Genomic DNA, 10,328 nt, shown 5'->3' with positions numbered 1-10,328 from the left:
TATATTTCTCATAAATAAATGAGCATTGATGAGTGGTTTAAAGAATTTGGAAAGAATACAACATCAAATGTAGAACTTGCCAAATATTGTAAAAAATAAAAAATTGATGTGGTTTTTTGTATGAGAGATGTATTATCAAACTTGTCTAAATATACAAAGGATATTATTATGAATTTCGAAGATCATAATGGAAACGGTTCTCATTTGGGTTTGTATTTATAATAATCAGGTTAAATATTATTTTGATAGTTATGGTCTTCTACCACCTGTTGAAATCATGAAATTCTTACAGAATGGTGGTTATCAAACATTTCAAGTCCAAGAATTAAAGTCCAAGTGTTGTGGTCAATTATGTCTGTTTGTGTAATTTCAACTCAACCAAAATAATTTTTATTAAGATGTTATTTTCAATCTAATATAAATGACTTATGTTGGAAAAGATGGTTCTTCCTTTGGTGTATCCCAAGAACTGGACATTGATTTATCAAGTTATTACACAAAAGGACAGGCTGAATGACAGAAATATCGTATAACAAAAAATATGAATGTGAAAAATGCTTATAAATTAATAAATTATCCAAGCTTGACTGAGGCGAATGACTTGGTGAGATAAAGTGATTTAGATATATATATATCCCGAAATAAAATGGCTGTGTATTCCAAAGATACAGAAATGTTGATTTTATTTCCAGGTCATACAGAATTCACAGTTCCAATTGAAATAATATTTTATAAAAAGGGCGTATCGTTTGTATGAGAATGGAACAATGTGGATATGATATCAATGAGCCAAAAAAAGATTGGATTTAGGGTATAATTGGTCATTTAAAATAAACCCAGAAGACCTGAAAGAATTAAATCAGTCTTGTAAGAAAGAATATTATCCACTTGGTGCCGATAATGAGATGTGTGGAAGCACGATGAGCAAACAACAAATAAAATAATTTAATCAGGCTGAAATCAATAATGGTTTTGCTGTAGTTTATATCATGAAAACACAAAGAACAGGAATTTATACAGTATGTAAGGGAATACAAACTGATTTAACCAAAGGAAGATGGGGAGGTATTGTTGCGAATCTGGAAGCTATGATCACACTCAACATTCAGGTCCTTTAGCTCAGTTATCTCGGTAAGTACGTGTTTTATAGGTAGCTCCCCTTCCCTTGTTTAATGGGTAAATCAATGTAAATGCGCTGCGATTTATTTTAGGAAAACCTCATCTTCAACGACAGCCACAAAATGCCTGTTGGTTGCGGACACTCTGCAGAACAGCAAAAGCCCTCAGCTCCCGGCATCCCCCGCGTGCTTATTAGGGGAGAGGTCAACTCCCACCTCTCGAAAAACAAGTGAAAGCCCTCAGCTCCCGGCGTCCCCTGCGCACTTACTAGGGGAGAAGTCAACTCCCACCTCCCGAATACCGAGCGAAAGTCCTCAGCTCCCGGCGTCCTCCGTGCGCTTACTAGGGGAAAGGTCGAGCCCCCACCCACCGATGCGCTGGGCGGCGCGCCAAGGGGGGAGGGGTCGAGCCACGCACGGAGCGAATAAAAGGGGAGTCAGTGGATCGGACTGAGAGCTGTTCCTGTCGTGGTTGTTTTGGCCTGAGAGGTACATCTGGGACGTCAGGGACAACACGGTACTTCTGGTTCTGGCAGGGAAGTGGACATCTGCGCGAAAGATGGTTCAGCGCAAGGGTGTCTGCGCATGGAGTGGGCAGTGCCATGGAGGGTCTTCTCCCGCCAGCCTTCGCCTGCCGACTTCACTCGCTTGGGTCATCCGGATCATGCTGGGGGTCCAGTTCGGCCCCGAGGACCTGGTCCTTGAAGACCGCACGAGGCGGGCAGGTCCAAGATAGGTCAATAAAGACCACCTGATCCAACCATTTTTGGGTGTGTGCGTATGTGTGTTTGTGGCGCCAATCAGTAAGTAGTGAATTGTATCAGTGCTTTCTCACTGTATATCATTGCCTTGCTATATTCGGTTGAGCTCTGCTCTTATGTGCTTCCCTCATTCCCCACCTATTGCATTATAAATAAACCCCGATTGTTAAATGTTTCAGTTCGTTCACGTCCCTTCTTTCATTGACTGAGCGTGTCGTGTGTGGGGAAAATTAGTAAGGCCGTTGTGCCGCCGTAAGGGGACATTTGGCCCGACGGTTCTTGGCAATTCAACCGCTCGGAATCGCACACGGAACGAGCGCGCCAAGCGGCTCGTTTTCGTTACGAGTCCCGTCGAGGGTGTGAAGACTCGGTAGATTGCCATGTGGTCTCTAGGTATTTTGAGATTTGGCGAATAACCCTGTACCACGTGGTGGAAATATTGACCCTTCACGGTCCAAAAGGGACCCATGCTCTTCGGAGTTTTCTGAACAGGACGATCTGAATTCCGGGCAATGGGTCGAGCTGACTCTACTACTCCATCTGGTGGTCGTCCTCGCGGCCGACATCCCGGCCCCGCAACAGTATTACCTGTCATCATATTGATCTACAATATATTTCTGATACATAAATGACAGCAAGAAGGCTTCAAGAAAATTATCATTTCTGTATCCAAGCATACCTCCAAGAAAACGATATTTGGTATTTTAATAAACATTTTCTGCAAGATAAGAATGGGGTGTTTTCAATAAAAGATTGGCTTTAATCTGATGTTGCTAAACCAACAACTTTGGATTTAACTAAAATGTTAAATAATGAAAAGGTTTTAAAGTTGAGAAAATACAAGGCTCTTAGAAATGCAGCAGAAATTTTATTGGTTTCCTGTTGTAAAAAAACATTATTTTGGTTCCAGGAATATCAAGAAATCCAGATGAATATATGTATGATATTCTATAGGGTGAAAGTGGTTCAAGGGTAGTCAGGGATGAGGAAGGACTTGAAGAAAATGAGGCAAGAGAGAAGGAGGAGAGGGAGAAGAGAGTGAAGTAGGAAAGGGAGAAGAGAGAGAGAGGAAAGGGAGAAGAGGGAGAAGGAGGCAAGGAAGAAGAGAGAGAGATGCAAGGGAGAAAAGAGCGAGGGAGGAAAGAGAAAGGGGGAGAAAAGAGAGAGAATAAATAATTATAAAATTATGGAAACCAGTGAGATTAAAAAAACATTGGAGGTATTAGAGAAAATAAATCCATCTCAATGCACTGAGGAGGAAAACAAAGAATTAACAAGTCCAACAAAAATATATGGGTCAAGAGTATTAACACCGATTTCATGGAGAAGATTTAAACGAGAAAGTGGAGATAAAGAAGAGAAAGAAGGAAAAGATTATATTATTGACGATGTTGGTATAATTGACTTTGGTTAAATTTTACATTTTTTTTTCTTCAATAAATGGAGGAGAGAGTGAAGATATTTCTAAGGATTCTTGATATCTTAAAAATTAAGATTCAAATGTGCATGTTGGAAACTAAAAAGATTTTCGCACTCTGTAGGAATTTTTCTCATAAATAAATGAGTGATTGTCTCAAATGTAAAAGGAAAACCAATACAAAAATATCTTGTATGTTAAAAGTAAAAGTAAAGGGTTATACAAAAAGAGATATGTTCGGTGTGTGGCTCTAAAATAGTAAATTCATCTCCAAACAAAAACGTGGGCGAGTTTTTATCAGGAAGTAAATTTACAACAACTGGAATACCAGGGGAATTACATCTACCAGGGTATTCTTTCTGTGGTCCTGGAGCAAACTTGGATGAAAGATTAGATGAGGCTAACAATCCAAAACCTTGGTCTAAACCTAAAAACAGAGTTAATGAAGTGTGTATGAAGCACGATATTGATTATGGAAATAACACGACATTGGAATAAAAACACGAAGCAGATCAATAAATGTATAATTTGTCTTCGATACAAAATCCAACATTGAGAAAAAAAGTTGATAGGTTCATCGTGAAGAAGAGATCAGTGCTAAATTGAAACTTGGGCTTGGGAATTCAAAAAACTTACAGGCTCTAATGATGTCATTAAGATTGTAGAGCAATTCGCTGATGAATTACATAAACCAATACAGGTAATCACAAAGTTTAATAGAAAGATTTATTCCAAGGAAGTTGATTATATCTGGTCCGCTGATTTGATTGAACTCAATAGTGATAAGGGGTACACGTATGCTTTAACCGTTATTGACTTGTGGAGTAGATATGCGTGGGTTGTCCCTTTGAAAAACAAAACAGGCAATACTCATATGTCAGCATTCCAACGGATATTTAATAAAAGCAGGAAAAAACCGAAAAAAACTGTGGACTGATGAGGGCACAGAGTTCTACAACAAAACATTGATGAATTTTCTTAAAGATAACGGTATTACATGATACAGCAACTTTAATGAAGGAAAAGCGGTAATTATTGAGCATTTTAATCGCACTTTAAAAGAGAGACTACATAAAAATTGACTCAACTCGGTTTTCAACAATGATTATCTTTAATTCAGGACATTGTTAATAAGTACAACGACACGATTCATCCCTCAACAAAATTCAAGCCTCAGAAACATTTACAAAATTAGGATATGAAAAAGAGATCAATGTCAGAAAGCCTAAGTTAAAAGTTGGTGATATCGTAAGAATATACAGGTGGAAATCTCATTTTGAAAAAAGTTATGCCAAGCGATGGACAAATGAACTTTTCAAAATTGTTGATGTAATAGATACGGTTCCTTGGACAACACTGATAATGTAGAGTACAGCACATTTACATTGACAATGTCGGGTGCAGCACATTTACATTGACAGTCGGGTACAGCACAATTGCCCTGATAATATGGAGTACGGCACATTTACACTGATAATGTCGAGTGCTGCACATTTACACTGACAATGTGGGGAACAGCACATTTGCACTGATAAGGTAGATAATAACACATTTACACTGACAATGCGGAGTACTGTACATTAACACTGATAATATAGAGTATGGCACATTTATACTGACAATATAGAGTACAGCACATTTACACTGATAATGTATAGTACAGCACATTTACACTGATAATGTATCGTGCAGCACATTTATACTGACAATATAGAGTACAGCACATTTACACTGATAATGTAGAGCACAACACATTTACACTGATAATGTATAGTACAGCACATTTACACTGATAATGTATAGTACAGCACATTTACACTGATAATGTATCGTGCAGCACATTTATACTGATAATATAGAGTACAGCACATTTACACTGATAATGTAAAGTGCAGCACATTTACACTGACAATGTATAGTACAGCACATTTACACTGACAATGTAGAGTACAGCACATTTACAGTGATAATGTAGAGTACAGCACATTTACACTGATAATGTAGGGTACAGCACATTTACACTGATAATGTAGAGTACAGCACATTTACACTGATGATGTCGAGTGCTGCACATTTACACTGACAATGTGGGGAACAGCACATTTGCACTGACAAGGTAGAGTATGACACATTCACACTGACAATGCGGAGTACTGTACATTAACACTGATAATATAGAGTATGGCACATTTATACTGATAATATTGAGTACAGCACATTTACACTGATAATGTAGAGCACAACATATTTACACTGATAATGTAGAGCACAACACATTTACACTGACAATGTAGCGTACAGCACATTTACATTGGTATTGTAGAGTGCAGCACATTTACACTGATAATGTAGAGTACAGCACATTTACACTGATAATGTAGGGTACAGCACATTTACACTGATAATGTAGAGTACAGCACATTTACACTGATAATGTAGGATACAGCACATTTACACTGATAATGTAGGATACAGCACATTTACACTGATAATGTAGGCTACAGCACATTAACACTGATAATGTAGGATACAGCACATTTACCTGATAATGTAGGATACAGCACATTTACACTGATAATGTAGGATACAGCACATTTACACTGATAATGTAGGCTACAGCACATTTACACTGATAATGTAGGGTACAGCACATTTACACTGATAATGTAGAGTACAGCACATTTTCCCTGATAATGTAGGATACAGCACATTTACACTGATAATGTAGGATACAGCACATTTACACTGATAATGTAGGGTACAGCACATTTACACTGATAATGTAGGATACAGCACATTTACGCTGATAATGTAGAGTACAGCAAATTTACGCTGATAATGTAGAGTACAGCACATTTACGCTGATAATGTAGCATGCAGCACATTTAAAACTTCATCAAACACGAGAGGAGAGGATGGCACACCATCATAATTCAGATCATCTGTGGTGAGGCCTTGGAGGGCAATTTCATTTGATTTCTCTTTCATATTAATTTACGAGCAGATGCAACCTGTCTCTTCGCTAAAACAAATATAACTAGCATCCGTTGAAGACAAAGTCTTCGACATCCCCACCATAGTAAATGAGGACAAGTAGCAAAAGGCACCAGTTCAATTTATTCTTGATGTGCGTACCAAATTTCATAAAGAAATAGTTAATAGTTTTGCAACTATGCTCTGGAAACAAAGGTTAACCTCAATTATTTCTTAATACCCAACTTGTTTCCACGGAAAGTGACAGAATTTTATTAGGGGGAAATCTCTAAATATCAAAAGGCACCAGTTCACTACTTGCTTGATATGTGTACCAAATATAGTAAATATATCTTGAGGGGATTTGTGGTTAAGCGCCGGAAACGAAATGTGACGGACGGACGGACGGAACCCATTTTTATATCCCCCGCCAACTTCGTTGGTTGGCAGGGGATAATAAGAAGCAGGGAGTAAGAAGGAAGGGGGAAGAGAGAAGGAAGAGAGGAGGGGTTGGGTGAAGGGAAGGAGAGGAAAGAGGACAAGTGAGAAGGGAGGAGAGCAAGGATGGAGGGAGATCGAGGCGGGGTTAGGGAGCGAGAAAGGAGGGCGGAACAAGGAGGGGTGGGGGAGTGAGGAAGGAGGGGAAGAGTGAGGAAGGAGGTGGGAGGGAGGGGGGAGCGAGGAGGGGTGCAAAAAGGGAAGACAGTGTGAGGGGTGGAACTGTTTGCACATAACCACCACCTGGACATGTCCGGAGATTTCCACCGTCCGAATATAACCACCATCCAGATACGTCAAGTTAAGGCAGCGTGAGGGAGTCAGTTTGGACACACCTACTGTCCGGACATGTCCAGAGATATCCACCATCCGGAAATACGGTGGTGGGTGAGGAGGGGATGGGGAGCGAGGAGGGGCAAAAAAGCAATAAACAATTCGTAAATAAAACATATAACAAATAAAAACATTAAAATGAATTACTTTTTGTTGCCATCATTGAGGTTGAATGTAGTACATATTTATTGTGGCAGGCTTATTCAGGTGTGGCAGGCTGTCCAGTTGAGATTGAAGGCTCAGAAGATGAAATGGAGGCTGATTCACTTGGGATTTTTTTTGAAGAACTTCACAATGGTGGCTGTCTTCATTTTCTGTTCGTAGACCTTGTAACATTTCAGGAAATTATCCATCTCCCTCCACACATTGGAACTTGTTATGCAGTTGGGATCGTGCTTGTCACGAATGACTCACTCAGAATGACGGAGTACGAACAACTCGCTCGGAATGACGGAGCATGAAAGACTCACTCAGAATTAAGGATCACAAATGACTCACTCAGAATTACGGAGCACTAACGACTCACTCAGAATGACAGAGCACGAACAACTCGCTCGGAATGATGGAGCAGGAACGACTCGCTCAGAATGACGGAGCATGAACAACTCCCTCGGAATGACAGAGCATGAAAGACTCGCTCAGAATTAAGGAGCACAAATGACTCACTCAGAATTACAGAGCACGAACGACTCACTCAGAATTACAGAGCACGAACAACTCACTCAGAATAACGGACCACGAACAACTTGCTCAGAATGATGGGGCATGGTAAAAGCGTCTCCAGTGAGTGAACGATTCACTCAGAATGACGTAGTGCAGTTGTAGTTGTTGTTGAATTAAATCCGTGCTGTAGCGAAAACTCATTTTCAAGACATACTCTACCTTGTAGCAACTGCCGACTGTACATCCCGATTGGGACACAAACTGGACCGCCATTGACTGTACAGCGCTCAGCAAGCCGCTTAAGAACCCAAGCAAACACTCCATTAAATGGTTGATCAGGATAGCTGGATTGGCAAGCGATAGCTATGTCCGAATGTCCAAACAAGGTCCGAATTGGACAAATAAACACTTTTTTTTTAGCAGTCAGACCTGCTGCTAAGTTCAATTCTAGAGCTTACATTTTGTAATTCTGCTGAGTTGAACAGATTTTAGAGGTTATTGCAAGAACGGAAATGAAATAAAGCCATGAACGTTGGCGTCTCCAAGTATTTATAAGCATCGCAATGTACCCGGCAATTTGTAGCTATGATGAACAGGCATTCGAAAATATGAGTGAGGAAAGTGAAAAAGAAAACTTTATCATGAAGAAAAAGGCATGGTTGAGCAGGCCAAAGACATGGCAGCTTCAGACCCAAGCGATGTTACCCAGGATATGCCTTCAGACCCCATAGAGAGCGAGTTGGCCGAGGATCGCCCTATAAAGGACATAATTAAATAAGGCTGTTAATTATCTTCAAAAGGGGTGTTTTAATTAACCCAAACACCCAATTTTCACTCGTGCACTTCCTTGGAGTTCCCTTAGTATACATGCAAAGTTTCAGTCTGCGAGGTTTCATGGTTTTGGAGTTATGGAGGAGAGACAAACACACTGACACACACACACACACACACACACACACACACACACACACACACACACACACACACACACACACACACACACACACACACTTATTACCTCTGCCACCGAAGGCGAAGGAGGTTATGTTTTCACCGGTTTGTCTGTTTGTTACTTGCAAAATCAAAGATTTTTCAAGTATATTGGTCGGTCGATTTAAAGTTTTAATAAAAATTATATTACTGAAAATCGTGCAAAGAGACCACAAGCAATATTGAATAATACCTATTATATTTGTGAAAACTGAGCCGATGCATGGCTTCCAATTAAATGGACAGGTGTGTGCTTTTTGGGTTATGTGGTACCTCAGGTACATATACTCACGCATTCCCCATTTCAAGTTTTGCAATGAAGTAAGCAGGGTATTTTTAACACTGACTTGACCTTTATGACCATCTTTCCTCAGTACGGAAGTGCTCAGGTCGCTGGAATAAATAAATAAATAAATAAATAAACATGGCCGCTGCTTTGGAACTGCTTGTGGATGGAACTGTGGATAGTTTAACAGATATTAATATTGAAATGAATGCTATGCGAACAATAGGTATGCAAAATCAAATCACTTTGGATTTCCACTTGCTCTGCAGGGGGGGGGGGGAGTCTGTGCTGTAATTGGGTCTGAATATTGTACTTGTATCCCAGACAAATTAGAACACATTGCAAGTTTGACAAAAAAGAGGAATATCAAAGAAGAAGAAGAAGAAGAAGAAGAAGAAGCTAACTTTTATAATTATTATACAGATGATGGAATATTTTCTTGGCTAAAAGGGATCTTTGAAGGATGGTGGACAAAATTGTTGCATTGGATTTTTTTATTGGACTGATGTTATTTACTGTTATCATCGTACTTTTAAATGTGCTACTACAACATTGCTTTCACTGATTTCCTCGTGCTTTGAGAGGAAAACTACACCTGTAATGGTTTCTCAACAAATGTCTCCTTTTGATGATCCTGATATTGACGAGGAGTTTCATAACTTGGGCAAAATTGTGATTGAGAATGCGTAGGTCAATGTCATGAGTAGATTATGTGAGTATGGACAAATGTTATCCTTAATGCACTTATCAGCCTTGTACCCTGAACCCGACACCCATGTGTGTTGAAAATGGCGAGATCGCCCATGTCGGGTCGATCCCCATTGCAATGGCCTGAGGGCCTACCTCTACCCTTAGTACGGTGGCCGAAAGCAGGCACAGCCGTGCAACCACCTGAAGCCCCCTAGCTCGTCTGGAGAGGGATCACTACATGAAGGGAGAGGCTTTGTGATTTGTGCTTGTAAATTGATGCCCAGGAAACTGAGATGCTCATGCGGGGAGGCTTTGTATTTTCAATTATGCAATAAAATAAAAATAAAAAAGGAGGGAATGCCAAAGATTTCCTCTTTGAGCATTTGTAATTGGTGTTGCCAGACAAAGTGTGAATGAATAAAGACTTTGTTCCTGACTCATAAAATATTACTTGAACTTCGGTAAAATGCTGCAGTTGAGAGGATCCCCTTGTAAACATGATTAACCATGTATACTTTTACGTTTGCTTACTGTAAAACATACATCTGCCTTCAGTTGATATTGATTTGTCATTTTTGATAAAAACTATGTAACAACCT

This window comes from Eptatretus burgeri, chromosome 18, assembly GCF_056783735.1.
Source record: "Eptatretus burgeri isolate ZD-2024b chromosome 18, Ebu_testis_v1, whole genome shotgun sequence".
In the NCBI taxonomy this organism is placed as follows: domain Eukaryota; kingdom Metazoa; phylum Chordata; class Myxini; order Myxiniformes; family Myxinidae; genus Eptatretus; species Eptatretus burgeri.
This window is presented reverse-complemented; position numbering follows the sequence as displayed.